Source organism: Gopherus flavomarginatus, chromosome 2 (assembly GCF_025201925.1).
Source record: "Gopherus flavomarginatus isolate rGopFla2 chromosome 2, rGopFla2.mat.asm, whole genome shotgun sequence".
Classification (NCBI taxonomy): Eukaryota; Metazoa; Chordata; order Testudines; family Testudinidae; genus Gopherus; species Gopherus flavomarginatus.
The window spans coordinates 116,236,813-116,256,789 of NC_066618.1; the positions used below are offsets into that span (position 1 = coordinate 116,236,813).

At 40.8% G+C, this 19,977-nt stretch overlaps 1 protein-coding gene across 13 annotated transcripts in view; it reads left to right on the top strand.

Annotated features, from left to right (window-relative positions):
• The window catches only part of LOC127043697 (poly(rC)-binding protein 3-like), a 751,631-nt gene that overhangs the window by 642,384 nt on the left and 89,270 nt on the right, over positions 1 to 19,977 (top strand). The window lies entirely within an intron of this gene.

A 19,977-nucleotide genomic window follows, 5' to 3' on the forward strand; every position in this document is an offset into this window, starting at 1 on the left:
AAAGTAGGATCTAAGTGGTTCCAAGTAATAGCAGACAGAACAAATTAAGTTACTGAGCAAAATAAAGCACACAAGTCTAAGCCTAATCCAGTAAGAAACTGATTACAGATGAAATCTCGGCCCCAGAGATGTTACAATAAGCTTCTTTTAGAGACTGGACAACTTCCTAGTCTGGGTCCAGCAATCATTCACACCCCCATAGTTACAGTTCTTTGTTTCAGTTTCTTTCAGGCATCTCTTGGGGGTGGACAGGTTATCTCTTGAGCCAGCTGAAGACAAAATGGAGGGGTTTCCAGGGCCTTTTATATTCTCTTTTGTGGATGGAAACTCCTTTCTTCTTCTGTGAGAAATCATAACAACAAGATGGAGTTTGTAGCCACCTGGGCAAGTCACACGTCCACCAATGATTCAGCTCTTTGCAGGCCGATGCCATTGTTTACATGTTAGTTTGAATGGTCCCAGAAAAGTTCAGATGTAGATTGGCATCTCCCAAAGTCCACTGTCAGTTAAGTGTTTCTTGATTGGGCACCTTTCTCAAGAAGTTGACCCAATGCTTCGCTGAGGCTACTTAGAATCAAACACACTGAGATACAGGTACCTAGCCAATATTCATAACTTCAAACACAAAAATGATACACACATACAGACAGCATAATCATAATCAGCAAACTACAACCTTTCCATAGACACCCCACTTGACCTCCTCTGTACAAGACCTGGTGCAACCGTAGGACCCTGGTTGCAACAACGATCTATACGGTCACAGTTCATGTCAATACCATCACAGTATATATTAAAGTATACATTTAACAGCTTAAGTAATAACTTAATATACTACATATATGCAGTTTGCTTGTCAAAGTCCATTATGAGAACCTTAATATTTGCATATCCTGATGATCAGAGAAGTTGATATCAATGAAACTGACTTCAATGGAGCAGAGCCATAACTAGGCATTTTAGCGCCTGGGGTGAGCAAGCATATTTGCGGCCCTTACCATTTTTCCACCCCGTTTTTCTGCCCCCACAGCTTTGTGCCCTGGGTGGCTGTCCCACTAGCCCCGCCGTGGCTTACAGCCCAGCAGTGGAGTTACACCAATGATGAATTTCAACATTAGTGTTAAATAGAGCTGGTAAATTGTTTGTTTTCAAAAAAAAAAATTAAAAACAACCCACCTGTTCACAGTTTTGTTGAATTAGTAAATCAGTTTTGATTGGGCCTGTCATATCCCTTTATTAGTTGCTGCTCATGAACCATAATTTTATTCATGGAAAGGTTCTCAAACAGTGAATTTCAGGCTTGTAGCAGAAATTAATGTAATGAAGAAATGCAAATGATGTTGTGACAATCGTTCTGGGAAGAATTATTTTACAAACATTAAGTTAGACAATCAGGGAACAAAAACAATACCATGTGATGAAGCCTGAATTAAAAAATTCAGTATATAGTCTAATCAGTATGGTATCTAATCATACTCACTGTGAACAATTTAGTGTCAAATCCATAGCCAGGTATGTTTGTAAAATCTATTTCCTGATCAGTTTAGAATGACAAATTACAAAAGTAGCATGCTCTCTTCACAATTCACAAACAGGAAAAAAGGCTAACTGTCAAATGGTCCATTCAAAACTAATGGTTCAACCAGCTCTAGAGTTTATATTCATTATTTTAAGATGTTGCATTTAATATGGTTAAGTGTCAACATATGGTGAGTTGTACATTTCTTTCAAAACATGTGTTGCAATAAAGTATCACAGAGTGAAGGAAATGTGCCAAAATAAATGGATTAACATTTTCCACATGAAGAGCAAAAGGCCCACAAAAACCTCTTAATTAAATTTATTTGAAATACTGACTTGCATAAAACCAACCGTTCTCCTCCAGTAAGGATGTAAATGGCTACTCACCTTCTGTAGCCGAAGGTATTATCTCAAACTACATGGTAAAACTGTATTATGGCCCAGGGCTGCAAACCTTTAATCACATGAATAGTCAACTGAAATTGAGAGGACTACTCAGGCACGCCTACACTAGCAAATACTGTACTATACCATCAAAGCGCACCTATTGTGGATGCAACTTATACCAGCAAAAAGAGAGTTTTGCTGATATAGCTACATCTACACTACAGGCTTCCACGAGCACAGCTGCATTGGTCAGGGATCACACTTTGGCATACCTCTGACTGACACAGCTATACTGGCAGAAGTCTGTAGTGTATACTTGATCTCAAATTAGGAAGGACTATTCTGCTGAATGAAGTTTTGCAGGATCAGGCCTATCTATATGACAATAATATAATAAATAACTTTGTGATTTGCAGTACTTTTTTTATACTGTGCATATGTCTTAGGACAAAAGAGATGATGATTAATGGGCCCAGTTCTGAAGATCATACTCAGCCCAAACTCCTACCTCAGTAACAGGGTGTTGTAGTGTAGAAAACAACCGGTGCGCAAGTAGTGCCTGTGACTTCTTTTTCATTATTTGCTCTTTTCCATGTTGTCCTCACACTTCTGAGCAGCATGACCAATAGTGGGCTGCTTCTTTGGGCTGTCTTTGCTGTTCCATTCTGGAGAGAACTGGGAAGTATCCTGTCTCCACACAGAGAGCCAAATTCTGGTCCCTGTGCCCCCCTGAAACATGATTGGTGCTGAGGAGTCTGAGAGGGATCTCCTGTGGAATTTCCCCTCCCAGCTGTGATGCAGAATTTCAGGTCTGTAGCAATGAATCAACATAGTTATAAATCCGTTGGCCACACCATACTCCTCCCTTGACTCACCCAGCCCCAAAAGACTGAAGAGTTCCAGGGAGCTCAGCTGCAGAAACAAATAGTGTGACTAAAGTGGGTTGGAAAGCTGATTTTTACCCCCCAGGGAAAATTTTGACTTTTCCTTGAAAAAACAAAAACCCCAAACCTAATTTTCTATTGTCAAACAGTTTTGATGGAACATTTTGGGCCAGCTCTAGCTGTGACTTCTGCACCCATGCTTGAAGCTAGCATTGGGGATATTGTTTTCATTACCTATCTTCTCTTCTAGGCTCCAGTGTGACAGTCTTTGTGACAGGTTATGCCAAAGCTCATGTCAGCCTCTTCCTTCCTGCCTATCCACACACTACTTAGTCAATTGCAAGCCAGTATTTTGCTATAAAAAGACAGCACTGGAAAAGTCAGTCCACTACATTTAACAGAAATTGCAGCATTGTTGGAAAAGTCCTTCACAGGGGATTTCAGATCTAGGAGCAAGAAACTTTTCTTGGATGTAAGTAGGTATTCAGTCAGAATGTGGCCAATCAGCATAAATATAAGACAGAGAACAAGCTGTTGTTAAGCTCCAATGATGACCTCTGGGTACGGTAGTGAGCAGACAAGAGATACTGAATTTTGGATCGTTCGTTTTTTAAAGAGTGATGATGAAACAATGTTCTTTACATTTGCTGGACTGTCAGAGAGGCTGATGTTTTTATGTAATAAGTTACCTAATAGCATGAGCTAAAAAGTTCTAGATTAGTTAAATATTTGGTTGCTTTTTACATAGATGTTTACACATCTATTATTATTTTAATAGATCTTCAGCTGTGGTATTAAAACCTGGATTTGCTCACTGTCAGCACCCTGGTTTTATTGCCTGAAATAGTTTGGTGAGCTCTGGATTCCACTCTTTTCCTGGCAAATTTCTAGAGCTGAGTGATGAATATGGCAAATATATAAGTACCAGGGACCAAAATACGAATCTTAAGGAAATGTTACCTTTTATTTTCCCTACACGAATTGTCAGTGAACAGATTGCGAAGTTTTTGAATTTGCAATTTAAAATGAACGCTATTACTTTGGGAAATAATTCTGGACCCGCAGATTGTTCACAAAAAAGATCATTACAAATAATCACCATTTTAGCTGGCTTAGTTAGTGAGGCCCAGACCCTAGAAGGTATTTAGGCAACTAACTCCTATAAGTTATGAACCACATTTGGGGATCTGGGCTTCACACAATATGCATGGCAATGCTTCCAGTCCCCAGTAGGATAATGTTCTGATTATGATGATGATATTATTATTAAATCTGGTCAAAAAATTTCCGTTAAAACTATTTTTTTTGAGAAAACAAAATTTTCTTTGCAAATTGTCTGCTTTCATCAAAATATTTCAGAATTTTCTTAAAAAGCCCATATGCCCCCAAAACTGAAGTTTTCTGGTTTTGGACAAAAACCAAAATATTTCCATACAAAATACCAGTGCTGTGCCTCATGAAAGTTGTAGATCAGATCCCTTACACTCCCACTCTCCTCTATGAGGCAGGTGCATTGACAAATTTATTTTTTGTGTCAATTTTCCATTGGGGGGCATTATTTCCCAGCCAGCTATGAATTATTTATTATTAATTACTAGGGCTGTCAAGCTATTAAAAAAATTAATTGTGATTAATTGTGCTGTTAAACAATAATAAAGTACTATTTATATAAATATTTTTGGATTTTTTCCACATTTTCAAATATATTACTCTCAATTACAACACAGAATACAAAGTGTACAGTGCTCAGTTTATATTATTTTTATTATAAATATTTGCACTGTAAAAATAAAAGAAATAATATTTTTCAATTAACTTAATACAAGTATGGTAGTTCAATCTCTATCATGAAAGTTGAACTTACAAATATAAAATTAGATACAAAAAATAACTGCATTCAAAAATAAAACAATGTAAAACTTTAGAGCCTACAAGTCCACTCAGTCCTACCTCTTCTTTAAGTCACATATTCAATGCAAAATTTGCTTTCAGTGACTATTCAAGTGTAAGGTTCCCTGGAACCAAGTCTAATAAAGCTAGTGTGCTCAAACGTCCGTGAAGTATGAAAGGGTTGCAAACAAGGCTACTACTCTAAGACAGACCAACACAGATGTTGTCAATTCACTGACAATTCTGAAAAATTTCAGATTTGGTTCAACCTGAACTTTTTTTTTGTGCCACTGAACCAAAAAAATCAATCATTCATAGCAAGGTAAATCTATTTCCACTATTCACTCTGCTTGACTGATTTCAGACACTGAATTTGTCATATATGGTTTAGCAAGCCTCATTGCCTCAGAGAACTGGATTTCAATTTATTTTGGTTTACATTGTAATAAAATAAGTCTAAATACTTCAGGCATGTCTCCTATGTCATCACACTTGGTTCACGTGAGCTTGCTGGTCTACAACTCCTCTTCCAAATCCAAAGGGCGGCCTCTCCTCTTCTCTCCACATGGCTGAGAGTGAAGAGAATATGGGGATGTAGCTAGGGGGAAGAGGAACCTCAGCAGCCATAAAGCTTTTCCCCAGGTTTACTTACACACACACACTCACTCACTCTCTCTCTTTGCAGGACAAGCATGAATACTTGAGTATTATGCTGCATTCAAGAACTTCATCCCTAAAGAAATATTCTGAAAAGCAATGATATGTTTTTTATGGGACTAACCACAATGACAAATTACCTAGATAGTCCTTGCCCAAGATCCTCACACTCCCACAGGATTTATATTCCACTGGTAAATAAAATAAACACCAGATTAGGTTCAGCACTTTCAATCCATCTGTCTTTTTTCGTAGATTTTGCCGCTAGCCACGAAGTGACTCCAAATCTGTTGCAATGTGAAATTGTAAAGGACTTGGAGCCTTTTCCAAACTACTGGCAAAACCCAGAAAATTCTTGAAAATGGTTTACTCCTCCTCCTTTCTGCTCTACAACACTGGAAAATGGGGGAAATAGCAAGGAAGCATTTAACATGCAAATTTGGGTGTATCTCTATAATTCCTTTCCTGTATCAAGGCCTCTCTCTCACCTTCTTATCCTACAGAAGTTCACTAGCAGCCCTACATGCCAACATGTAGTTAAGGAACGTAAAAAAGAATGTTTACATTTAGAATACTAACAGTCAATTGTGAAATTGCTGGCTCACCCCGGATTTTTGGAAGGCTGGTCTCCCATTTACAGGTGCAGTTTGCACCTACCAAATCTGTGCCACATTCTGTTGTCCTCTATTCAACTGCAGTTACAGATCTGAGCAGCTGGATTTCTAACTGCCCATGTAATCGGAAGTAGTACCATTCAGATGTTCCCCTAAAGTCCATTTTGTGGGTGCAAAAACTTTACAAGGGTAAACTCCGCCCACAAACAGGGAGGCCAGGCCTGAGCCCAGCTGAAAAGATACTTCACAGTTTGCAGTATTGTAGTTCTGCCTGTCATTGTGCTATGGGCTTAATCCTGCAAGGTGCTGAGTAGTCTGGCTTCAGTCTCTGAAACTGATAAGCATGTGGTTAACTTTAAGCAGGTGAGTAGTCCATTAATAATTACACATGGATTTGCATTAGCAAGAACAGTGTGTAAGTGTATTCTGATATATCGTGAGTAGCATGCCACTGTATTAACAATGCTGTATTGGAAGATACTTGATAGCTGTAGATAAGAATCATAAAGCTACTGTGATGTCCTATGTGGTAGCTGCATCTTTTGTATATTTGTCCTTTAAAGAATGAAGGAAATGAAAAGGATGCTGCCCAATAGCTCAAGCGCCTAGAATACACTTCATCAAAGTTATTGCAGTCTGGTAGGGAAGATCCTCTTGCTTTGTGGTACAAATATAAAATAAACAGGGGAAGTGTGGAATCACTGATTCATTTGTTTTTTTTAACATAAACACATGGCTTGCTGGAGGATTCTCTGCAGCTTGAGATCTTCAAACCACAATTTGAGGACTTCAATAACTCAGACATAGGTTAGGGGTTTTATTACAGGAGTGGGTGGGTGGTTGAGATTCTGTGGCCTGCATTGTGCAGGAGGTCAGACTAGATGATCATAATGGTCTCTTCTGACCTATGAGCTATGAGCTTTAATCCTGTTTGCACTATTTTGGTGTCATCCCAAATTTGTAGAAATAAAAGCATTACTCCACCTATCACTACCATGTTGTTATTTTGTATGTGTTTGTGTGTAAACATGCATGCTAACATGGTTTTCACACGTTTACAATAATAAAGAACAGAATATTTAAATTAATTCAACAGAGCACAGTGAAACTTCCCACACGGATCATTTTCTTTCTGTATCTGTGTTTCCCTGCTTGAAGTGAACAGTAGCTATATCCAGGCATGAATCTATCCATTACATTCAGCATTCATTGTAAATACCCATTGGAACCCAACTGGTTAGTCTTAATTTATCCAAACCTGATATTTAAAACATTTCAAACCAATTCCCTTCCTCAAATCAAAGACCCAGTATAGTACAAGATGGCTAAATTAAGCATAAATAAACCAAATGTATACATGTTCATACGCTGTCTCCACAATTCTAAACACTTCTAAAATACTGAGCAGGCTTTATTTTTAATATTGATGTATGACATATACAACCCCAGATTCTTATCATCAATAACTTGAATGATAATCTCCTGGCTCTCTGCACTTTCCCCTTATATCAATCATTCCATAGCCACTGGATCTTTCCCTGTTTTGCTCAGTGTTTCTTTTATCACGTCCTGTAGGAAAAACCTTGCCTTAACATGTGGTTATCTAGCTACTGTCCCTCTGCTACATGATAGTTTCCCCCATACTCAGAAAGCTTCTGGAAAAAGTGATTTTCTCTGGCTACATCTCCGCGCTTAACGCCTTGACTATTCCCAATTTGGCTTTTTCACTCACTCTCAAACTACCCAACTCTATCTACTTAAAGACTCGTTCCTTGACTCTTTGACCATGGCTCTCTCTCTTCTTATTCTGCTTTATCTCTCTGTGTCTTCAAAAGTTATCGAAGACCTGTTCGGCAAGTTATCTAAGCATGTGCCTAATGTTTAAGCATATGAGTGATCACACTGAAGTCAATTGGCCTGCAAATTGAAATCAGTGAGGCTACTTACTTGCTACAAGTTAGACACACACTTAGGTACCTTGCTCAGTCAGAACCTTTATCCTCCCTGAATGCTTTAGGGAAAAAGCCATTTTCTCCAGTACTCCCCTGGCCTGGTTTGACTCATATCTCACCCACCATTCCTTTATCATTCTGCTTGAGGCTCTACATCATCTCTTCTTTCTCTCCTATGGAAAGCCTCAGATCTTCATCCCAGGTTCATGAGATTCAGCTAAAATAAGATCTAAACGTTTGATTGCTTCTCCAAACAGGCTTTTTCAAACTATATCCCAGGGACAGAGGAATTGCCATGCCACATCAGACCAATAGTCCATCTAGGCAGCCAGCACCAGATACTTCAGAGGCAGGTGTGAAATCCTCACATATAGACAGGACCGACGCTAGTATTTTTAGTGCCCTAGGCGCACTGCCATTTCGCCGCCTCGCGCACTGGTCCCGCGGCTCCGGTGGAGCTGCCGCAGCCGTGCCCGCAGGAGGTCCACCAGAGCTGAGGGAGCAGCGGACCGTCCACAGGAATGCCTGCGGCAGCTCCACTGGAGCCGCGGAACCAGGGGACCCTCTGCAGGCACGACTGCGGCAGGACCAGCGGAGCCGCCTGCTGCCCCCCCTGGCAAAATGCCGCCCCCCAATAATCCTGGCACCCTAGACGATTGCCTAGGCCACCTAAATGGAAGCGCCGGCCCTGCATATAGAACAGTTATGCAATAACATGCCTATGGGGCCGTTTCTGCTAGATGGTTAGTGATTCCGTCCCCGATATAGCAAGTATATGTCTAACTTTAAATACCCAAGCAGTCCCATTAATTATCTTGCTGAATCAAGCTCCAAGTCCTGATATCTGAGAGTTGATATCCCATATAAATTGTTATCTTAGCTATTTGAAATCCAAATGTGAATGGTATTCTTCTCCACAGAGAGAGAGAATTATTTTTTAATCCTGCTAAATTCTTTGCCTCAGTAATATCTTGTGATGGAGATTACAGTGATTTGCACAGGTTAATTGGGTTGTGTATTCAAGTATTTCCTTTCATCGGTTGCCTTCTAATATCATTCAGCATCTATCCCCGCCTTTTCTTCCCTTCGTACTACTTGAGAGAGGGTAGGTAGGATTCTGTATCCCTTTTATTACTTTTCTTTTGCTTCCTATGGTGGTTGTGAATGAGTCTAAAATATAACAAAAGTAGCCGTGACACATAATTAAGCACCTCTGCCCAGTGATCAGCTGCCAAAATCTTAACAACTGGTTCCCTATAAAAAGTTCTGATTTAAGGAATGTGCCACAGTATGTATTTTTTGTACCTTTCTCCATAAGAAGTGGCAATGCATTGAGTCATTGGGAGTCATACTTAACAATAAAAAATACCTCCCGGACAGCGATTTAAGAAACAAAAAGCCTGACATGTCCGGGAAAATATGGCTGTATGTTACCCCACCTAAAGTTCTTTTTTAAAAAGATGGGCCGAACTAGAAATGAGCTCCTTTTCACATGTGTGGGTCCCCACCACTCCCTGGGGTTGTGCTAGGGTGACCAGATGTCCTGATTTTATAGGGACAGTCCCAATTTCTGGGTCTTTTTCTTATATAGGCTCCTATTACCCCCCAGTCCTGTCCCAATTTTTCACACTTGCTGTCTGTTCACCCTCGGGTGTGCACATGTGTGGGTCCCAGCTGCTCTCTGCCCCCCTCATTGAAGTAGGTTTGCAGGGCTACTGCCCTGGGAACTGCAGGGCACCAGTGGACATGGAGCCGGCTGCAGACAGGGGTGTGGGGCAGGACTAGCTGGAGGGAGGGGATGCGGGCTGGCTGTGAGCTGGGTAGGGGGTGCGGAGCTGGCTGGAGACGGAGGTGTAGGGCTGGCTGGAGATGGGGGCATGGAGCTGGCTGGCTTTGGGCAGGGCCGCAATGAGGTGTGGCACGGGTTGGCTGGAGACAGAGGAGTGCAGGCTGGCTGGCTTCGGGCAGAAGGGTGCGGCAGGGGTTGACTGGAGACAGGGCAGGGGGTGCGAGCAGGGGCTGGCTGTGGGCAGGGGGTGTGGGGCTGGCTGCAGGCAGGGCAGGCAGTGCGGGGCTGGTGTGGGCAGGGCGAGGGGTGTGGGGCTGGCTGGCTTTGGGCAGGGCCGCAGGGGGATGCAGCAGGGGTTGGCTGGAGACAAAGGAGTGCAGGTTGGCTGGCTTCGGGCGGGGGGGTGCAGCAGGGATTGGCTGGAGACAGGGCGGGGGTGCAGCAGGGGCTGGGTGCAGGTAGGGCAGGGGGTGCGGCAGGGGCTGGCTGCGGGCAGGGTGGTGGGTACTCATGAGGAGAGTGGCTCAGAGCAGCCCGAGCAGCAGGACACAGCCCAGACCCAGCAGAGCAGCCAGGGTCCTACGAGGCAATAGCGAGAGCCCCAGGGCCAGGGGTCAGGGGAGCAGCAGCAGCAACACGGCCCATGTCCAGGGTCAGGCAGCGGCCCACATGGCTCCCGCAGTGCAGTGTCCCCAGCGGCCAGAGGAAGAATTACCTCACTTCCTTGCCAGAGCCCATCAAAGCTGCAGTGCACCCCGCTCCTCGCAGGGAAGCAGGTTAACAACCAGTTCTAAAACTGCTTCAAAATTTAACAACCTGTTCACGTGAACCGGTGCGAACTGGCTCCAGCTCACCATTGCCTCTGCCACCAGTCTCGGGCAAATCATGCAGAGGCAAATGGAAATAAAGGGGTAAAAGCAAGTTAACCAAACTGTTATAAATCTCTTTGTTTTAGTTTATACTCAAGCCACAGAGCACAGTACTACTCACCTCAGTGGCTTTGATTAACTTTATTTATATAACTATTACCCCTACCCAACATTATAGACTCATTGAAGCAGGGACCGTGCCTTCATTTATGTTTAGAAATTGTATCAGTGGAACACAGTGGGTGCTATTAGAAATAAATAATAAAATATCATTATGAATAATTAACTTTTGTCGCAACCGGATCCTGATTCTGAAAAGCATCCCTCTCCAGGGCAGAACTTAAAGCACATGCTTAAGTCCTGTTGACAGGGGTTAAGCTGCTGGTGTGCTGTAACCACCACCTATCATGCTGACCAATATTTTCTCACTATTTCATTATACTCCACAGTCGCTCTGTCTGTATCCGTCTGTTCTCTCTTGTCTTATACTAGATTGGAAGCTCCTTGGGGGTAGGGACCGTCTTTTTTGTTATGTTTGTACACACATTGTAGCACAATGGGGTCTTAGTCCATGACTGGAGCTCCTAAGTGCTAGGGTAATACTAATACTACTACTAATTATTATTATTATTTTATTTTATTAATAATAATGGGATGCAAGCACATGCTTAAAGTAAGCGTGTAAGTGCTTTCCTGAAACAGTTCCTAAGTTTCTTACTAAATCTTACGTGCATATTTCATACATTTAATTTAAAGTGTTATTGGAGATATATATGGAGGAGAGACATGACCCTTCATCACCATATTTTGAATAGTTCCTCAGCGGGACCAACACAGCAGGACTATTTTCCCTTTCCTTAACTACAAATGCAGCAGCTACCTTTCTGTTTGACTCTGTGTGTTTGAACAAAAGCGGTGGACGTTTTCAGTGTGTGAGATGTTTGTTTTCTGGATGGCTTCTCTTACAAAAATCTTCTAACCAGGCTTCCAAATGCAGGCTGTCATGCTTGCCGAAGTACTAAAGATGCAGGCTACCAGAGAAGTTTAGCATCTTTCTCTGCCTACAAGTAGCATAGAATCTTTAAGCCTTGGAAGTATGTACGGTTCTGGACACACCTGCAGTAGTTTTGCTCGGAGGAGGCAATGCAGGGAAATAGAAGAGTGAAAGAATTTTGCTGCTGCCCATTTGCCCTTCACCTGTACTGAGGAAATAGCGAGGAGCCTTGGGATTCCTGAGCGAAGTTCCGCTGAATTTGATGGGACTGCTTGCATGAGTCAGGTGAGCAGGATTTATCCTTGACTATATACAGTGAGGGAGAAAACGCCTCACACTCAAGACAGCCAGTCAAGTCCCTGCCCATGCTACAGTGGAAACCATTGTATCAACAACTGTCTTTATACACAGCTATTGCTTGTAAGCACCCTTTCCGTTACCTTTGAGGAAAGGGATATTTTATTTCCTGAGAACGGTGCTACATCCTGGTGTAAAAATAGTTCATCTAACTGCCCGGGAGGACAGACAGTAACAATTCCCAGAAAAATACTCCTGTCCAAACTGGCTGGTGATGACCACTGCAGCCTGGCCATTGCAGACACAGCTTCAACTGCAGCATGGTCGTAGCTTAAAAGAGTGAAGACAAGGGGTCTAGAGAGAGAAGGAGCTACAATGATAGATAAACTTTAAGCAGTTGAAAGAAAGGGTTAAAAAGTGGTTCAGCTGTGAAACTGAGAGTAATTTTTTTTGTAATGTCATCTTTGTTGACTTCCAAGACTACCATTTTGAATCTCAATGACCCTGTCCTCTGAAAGCGGTTCAGTGGCATGTCAGACACATATTCTCCTTTCATTGCATGGAAACTGCATTCCTAGGGCCTTTTCATACTTAATCAATGTATATTTCCTTCTTCTCATCTAATGGACAGTTGCAAAACTAATATGTGCACTGACTTGGAGAGTTACAATATTTGTCTTTTTGAAGAACTTTGAAAAATATTAATTATAATTTTCATGGAATGTTAACTGGCAAATTCTATAGCAATGATATAAACTGAAATCCCCAAATGATAATTCATATTATTTAGGTTGCAGATTGGCTTGTGAAAAGTTGTACCATGCATGTCCTGGGCCTGCCTTTCTAATCTGCAGGTGCTCTGGCGCATGCTTGGTAACTGCCTTTTTAAATTATTGTTAAACTTTCTACTCTGCTGTGTACAACATAATGCTGTTTGCAATAGACATTATTACAGCAGCATTTTGAGAAATGTCAGCCACAGTGGTTCTTGAATTTAGCTGATGTAATATAGAAATTTTTATCTAGTGTTACTGATCATTGCAAATTGCTTTATGGTCTCAGAGGATGGTGTTGCAAATGTAGTTCTTTGGGATGAAAATTACATTAAACTGATGCAGCTTGTGCTACAATGTATTATGTATCCCATCTGCAAGCTCCACCCAAACAGTAAAAGGAACGGACTTAGTGACTCATATTTTCATGTATCATATCCATCAGATAACCTCTTTTTCAGAACCACAGGAGCAGCTCAGATTGTTTTAACATCCTCTGCAGTGTTTGGTAGAGATTTGTTTTCTCTCTCTTCTCTCTGTCCCTTTTTTCCCCTCCAACTCTCTCTCTCTCTTTCCCAATTTATCTGGATTAAACAAGTCTGATTATTCTTTATGCCATTGCAAATAAAGTCATTTTCAGAAACAGATGTCTAAATCAGCCAGTGAAATAATCCTGGAGGCAGATGCAGCCTTCCATAAGTTGCCAGGCACATTGTGCAATCAAAGTGATGAAACAAAATGGAACAGGCTGCAGAAAAAGTAATTAAATTATAGTTCCATTGTAGAAGCACATTTTAAAATTACTGAGATTCAGAGCCTATAATGCTGGTACTATAGTTGAAAGAATACTTGCCATGGGTCATGAGCATTTTTTTTAAACAGTTATTAATCATGCTTGACTGGAAAGACATGTGTAACCTACAACAAGCAGTAGCTGTAGTTTTGCCAAAGAAAGCTTTTGTTCCCTGAAGAGAATTGTATCAAAGGCCAGTGTGTCCTATTATTACATGTGCAATTGCAGAGGGCAGAATGTGAAATGGGGCTTTTCAGATTTCAATACAGAGTACTAAAAAAAAGAAAAAGAAAACAAGTATTGTGTCTTCTTGAATACTGTATGACCTTTTTTCCCTATCAAGTTAACTTATTCACTGACCAAAAAAAAAGAAGTCCCTCCTAAGTAAAGATAATGTTAAGGTTCTGATAAAAATGGAAAGAAGCCAGGAAATCTAAAAAGGCCTAGAAAATAAAGATGAAAAAAACCTCATTAGCTCATCTAAATCCATTTCCCTGCCAACACAAGATTAGTCCCTATTAGAGCTGGTTGAAAATTTTCCAGTGGAACCTTTTCTCATTAGAAAATGCCAATTTGTCAAAATAAAAATGTTCTGCGAGGATGTGTAAATTTTGATAATATTTCCTTTTAAAAACTCAAAACAAAGCATTTGTGATATGGTCCGACCTTATTGTAATGTCTCGTTTTCATTTTGTAATGATTTTTTGTTTTGAAATAGTATTTTGTATTTTATGATAAGACAAAATCAAAATGGAACATTTCAACTTTGTCAGAACAAAAGCACTCGGATTGACCCAAAACAAAAAATGTTAAAAAATGTTCCTAAGTTTTATCTTGTGGGATATTTTAAAATTTTACATTTCATACCAATATGGAACTAAACATAGATTTCTTAATGAAACGGAAATTCTGGTTCCTGACCAGCTCTAATCCCATTTCGAGCCTGAACCAATGTTCTGGAAGTCAGAGGCTAATGTTGACTTCACCGGGCATTGGATCCAGCCCCTAGTGCTGGATCCGATTCATTTCCAAGTGATGGAGCTTTTGCCACTTCATTTTGGAGAATATTAAGTATCAGAGGGGTAACCGGGTTAGTCTGTAAAAAGCAACAGAGTCCTGTGGCACCTTATAGACTAACAGATGCATTGGAGTTATAGGAAGCAGTTAAAGGGAAAGTTTCAGATGCATGTAGTGGCATGTAGCGTGTAGTGGCATCTGATGAAGTGGGTATTCACCCATGAAAGCTCATGCTCCAAAACGTCTGTTAGTCTATAAGGTGCCACAGGACTCTTTGTCACTTTTTGGAGAATATTATTCACCTTAGGAGATTTCAGTTTCCAAAGTTTTTTTCCAGAAATTCAGCCTAAACTTTCCCTTTAACTGCTTCCTATAACTCCTAGTTATTACCTCTTTCCACATCAACCAACCCTGCTGTACGACCCCAAAGAATTCCTCTCCATCCCAGGTGTTAGTCTTTCAACATTTGTAGTCTGTTATGTGTCTCCTTATTTTGTTCCTTAACCAAGCTAAGCATATTTGGCTTCATAATTTTTCACATACATCAGTCTCCCCCTGATTATATTTTATTGCTCTCCTGTGAACTCACTCCAGTGTTTCAATCTGTCTGGTAATGAGGTACCCAGAACTAAACATAATATAATAGAAACAGGTGCATCAGAGCCCTATAGAGAGGACCTATTATTATCTCTGCTTCATGATGTGACATCTCAACCCCTAATTTGCTGTCCACTTACCCGTTCCTAGGTCTCTTATGGCATGACCGCTTTCCAAATTTCTCTGTCCCACTGGTACGAATAATTTTTCCCCTCATGTATTAGCCTCATTTATTCAGGATGAATCTCTTACTGTTGATTTCTGCCCATATTTCTCATCTCCGTGTCTCCTTTTGTATTATTGCCTTGCCTTTGCTCAGGTTTGCAAACTTTCTAATTTAGTATAATCAGCAAATTTCGCTAATGTGCTGCTAACACCCTTTTCCAGATCACTGATGAAGATGTTAACTAATACCAGAGTAATGTTGATCTCTGCAGTTGTCACTAGATATTTCATTGCAAAATATCATTAGCTACCCTCTCTTCAGAAGTCTTCAGAGGAGCCAAAGGATCATGCTGTGGTTAGTCCTGAGCAGGGGATGATAGGCGAGGGCAAGCTCCTCTAACTCTGCTTTCTACCTCCCACTATCCCCATCTTGCCCTTGGTTATAGGACCAAATTCTGCTTTTGGTCACCCATATGGAATGCCATTAAAGTCAGTGGGGTTACACAGGGACAGCAGAGGTCACAATTTAAAATTTAAATACCTTTAAATGGATTGTGTTTTTAATCAGGTACAGGAAATTCACTCTCATGTAGTAATCTTTTAGTGCCAAGCTTCTGCATTTTTACAGCAACCCCTTTATACTGTGTTCAGGGAAACCCAAAAGTAGTTTTTGCAGCACTATAGTAAGGGCTGTTATGCTTAGCAAGTTGGATGCAGTAGAGAATCTGCCCCAGTGATTTCAGAGATCGATCATACTGGAGTAAAGTCAATATCAGATGCCCCATTTTTCTGTTATGTGAGTTGTGATGTTATATACTAAACAAAGCAGGGTGCCATGGAACTGGTAGGGTGGTTCAGGGATCAATTCCTTACTTCACTGGGTCTATCAAGTGGATAAGGTGAATAGAATTTGGCACCAGATGGTATTTCAGTCAACAGCTGTGTAAAAGCAATCAACAATTTTTATTTAAGAATTCTGTAGTGCTTTTCCTTGGGTATCCCAGCTACACATAATTAGCAACTGGGCAACTTTACATCTAGCACTAGCTTCTCAGCAGTAAAATGAGATAAATTGTTTCATTTTAGAGCTTAACTTTGAAGTCATTAATAAATATAATATTTGATTTTTCTGAGCTTTTGAGCACTTCATCAAGTAGGTGACAAACTTGCTTTTGAATTTTAAAGATTCTGCTGGTTTAAATCAATCCTGGAGATATTGATTAGAGTGGCTAAAATCTTGGCAAGCATTTGGCTCTTTACTTTGAGTATTGACTGTCCATATAAATGTCATTTATCATGCTTTTTTTTTAAAAATCTGGTTTCAAACAAAGCTCTGGGAAATTGTTCACTGCATAGTCCTCTGGTAGACTTAAATGTTCTCACAATACCAAAGATTTCACTTATTTACAAGAGAGCTGGTGAGTGAGAACTGAAATATTAATCCTGTAATGTTATTTTAAAGCAGCTGTTATGATGATCTGAAATGGCACTGAAACACAGTGGGTATTTTTTATTCCTGTGAGTGATGAAGTCTTTATAGGAAACAGCCATATTTGCAGCTGGCATGATTGTACTGCTGTGGGCGATATCCTGTCCTTTCTTTTCTCTCAGAGAATTCCCTATACATCCTTGCTTCAAGCAGGCGTGACCATGATGCCCCACATAGAGGGCCTTTGACAGATTGCCATCAGTTCCCTTGTGGTAGGATCTTGCCTTCCTCACTGGATTGGATGCTGTATGAATTTCTAACCTCTCTACATTTGTCTGCTGGTGCTGCCTTTTCAGCATGTAGTTAATTCTGTGGCCTAGAGTAATCCAGTGGAATACATCAGGTATTATTTGTCTTTTGTAGTATTTTGGTGGCTTATTGTTTGTTGTTAATCTATTTTTAAATATTAACAAATTGGTTTAGCAACAATTACTGAAATTCCACATTGAAAAACAGACACTTCATTTATGGTAAATAGTGGTGAAAGTGTATACACATAACATTTATATGTAAAATTAGAAAATACATATTGAATAACATATATTGAAAAGGCCCTTTTTATTGGGCCGAATGTCCCCTACATAATAATAAACTGTATAGGGAATAAGAGCTCAGGATTCTATCTCAGAGGATGAATTTCCACTTTTTACCATGTGGCAATGGGAGTGTTCTACGCAAAATAAACACATCTCAGGAGCCCTGCTGGAGTCTCACATGCAGGCCTGCCTATGGTTATCCACTTATTTATTATCTCTGGGATTTATTATTGCCACTCATTATAGCTAATAGTGAAGCCACACACCCTGCAAAAGTTCTAGAGAATACAAAACTCAGAGATCAGGCTGCGTAGCAGCAAAGGTCACTGTGGGCACATCACCCCAGTGCTGTCCTTTCTGCACTGGCTCCCCATAGCATACAGGGAACAATTCAGTGTGTCCATCTTAATATTCACAGTCATCTGTGCAATTGGCCTTAGCAACATGAGACTTGACATGGACCTCCACAACCCTGGAACTTATGACAGCTAAATTCCACTGGAAATGAGAAACTATTGACCAATGGGAAGAAGCTCTATAGTGTGGCAGATAGGCCTAGACTATGAAACTCACTTCTGCAAGATTGCAGCATAACCCTGGACTTCACCACGTACAAGTAAATAAATGCAAACTCATTTATTAGATTTAGCTTTACCTCAGCCAGTTTTTACGCATGCCCGTACACAAGCCAAAACCCCTATAAAATAATCAAGCTGTTTATCATGTGAGTTTGGACAGAAGAGAAAGAGAAAAATAGTTTTTAATGTTTAAATAGTTGGGACATGATCTGATACTATAGCAGTTGGGCCACGTAATCACCTGGAAAGGTGGCTAGATTGGGGTGATATGTAGAACAGTTGTCCTCCCAGCCCAGCCAGTGTCTCACCTCTCCATACCCATAAAGCCCAATCTTATGTGTATTTATTGTGTTACCTACAAAAAATGTTATTTTTACTGAATAATAATTATAAAATAAGTTTAATTTTAAATGTCTCTTTCAAACTGAATGATCCATATAATTAAAAAAACCTTCTGGGCTTATTTTAGTCAGCTGTTAATATGCTTTACTGTGTCACTGGACTCACTACACCTAAGGCGTTGTTAATGACCTTATAACGCAAACACCATTCTATCTTCATATCTGTGTGTCAGTATATTCATGTTTTCATATATTTACTACTTGGAAAGGACATCTCCTTTTTTAACTCATTCTCTCCTCATGCCACCCCCTTCCCACTACCTAGCTCCTTCCTCCTCACACCTGGCCCTCACCCAAATGTCTCTTCTGCTTCCACAAGATTAAGTACTTGGTGTCAGAACTAGAGCTGGTTGGAATCTTTTTTTCCTGCCAAAAATAGCCAGGGGACATGTTTGTCAGCATTTTAGGCAATTTTTTTTTACTTTTCTGCTAAAATCCAGAAAACAAAAAGTCGGCCAAAACCAAAAGTTTTCAGGTTTTCTGTTTTCTTACCAACCCCTCCCACCATGTTTTGATGACACATTTTCATCCAGCCATAGTCAGAACATTGCTGAACTCGCCTGTATTGCAATACCTCTCTGCAAAAGGCCACCATTGCATTTCTTTGGTAGTTTTTGCCAAATGGCAGTACTAGAAGCTTGCTCGTATTCATTAGAGGCTTGTAGTGATATGCTATCTCAAAGGCCCAGATCCTCAAGGATGTCGAGGCACCTTACTCCTATTGAAATACCTTTTGAGGATCTGGGCCAAACTGACTTACTCAAGGCTACACAGTGTGTCAATAGCACAAACAGGAGTTTCCGGTTTCCGTCCCCTTCCTTAGGCAGCTTGTTCTGCTGGACTCTTTTCCATTTTTCTCCAGGTTGGGAGATGTGCCGTGTAAATAAAATAATAATCTAGACGAGGGGCTGATTTATATCAAAGACGTAATCAGATTTTCTACTATACTCCTGTTGATCAGTGTGAACTCTCCCAGGGCCTAGTCACAAGTCCAAGTTAAATGGCAGGAAGGAATGTGCAAACCTTTTACCAAAATGTGCTGGTTCCATTCCGGGCTAGCTGATCCTGGGAACAGTTGGCCCCCATAACCGAGGGAACAGAAGGGACCCATTTATTCTGTGTGTCTAGGTCTCACAGAACTAGTTGTAGGAACGTGACGTTTCTGTCGCTCATGAAGCATCCCTCCATAGATCCTCACATGCACATTCACTCTCTCTCATTCCCTTCCATGTAGTTGGGTTGCAGACTTTTCTACAGCCCTGTGATAGCCTCGTAACACCTCTGCTACTTCCGCTGAGGCACGAAGGAAAGGACTGAATCTCCTGACTTCAGTCCTCAGAACCACAATGGTCATGTATGAGCAGTCATTAGCCATAGACTCTGCACCTGGTGGGACTCATACTGAGCTACTGGGCCACTACCTGTGAAGTTGTGTCCTTCAAAATGTGTGTTAGCCACTGCAAAGTCTGGCCGGGCCACAAAGCTGGGCCAAACTCTGAGATGTCAACACACTTGGGCTGGTTCTTTAGCCACTAGAGCCCCCACTTCTTATAGTGATACCAAAGTAATGAACAACATGAAACTTAACAGATCTTTGAGAGAAGCGACGATTTGCCTTTTTTTTGGTCCTTGTTCTGAAACTAATGTTCTGCTCTGTATGTGACTCTAAGGATTCAATTTTCTTTAAGACAGGCCTAAAATGGACAAAAATCACTAAACAGTCTCCAAGAAAGCTTTAAGCCTTCTTTACTTTGTGGATTGCCTGTCCCTGGTA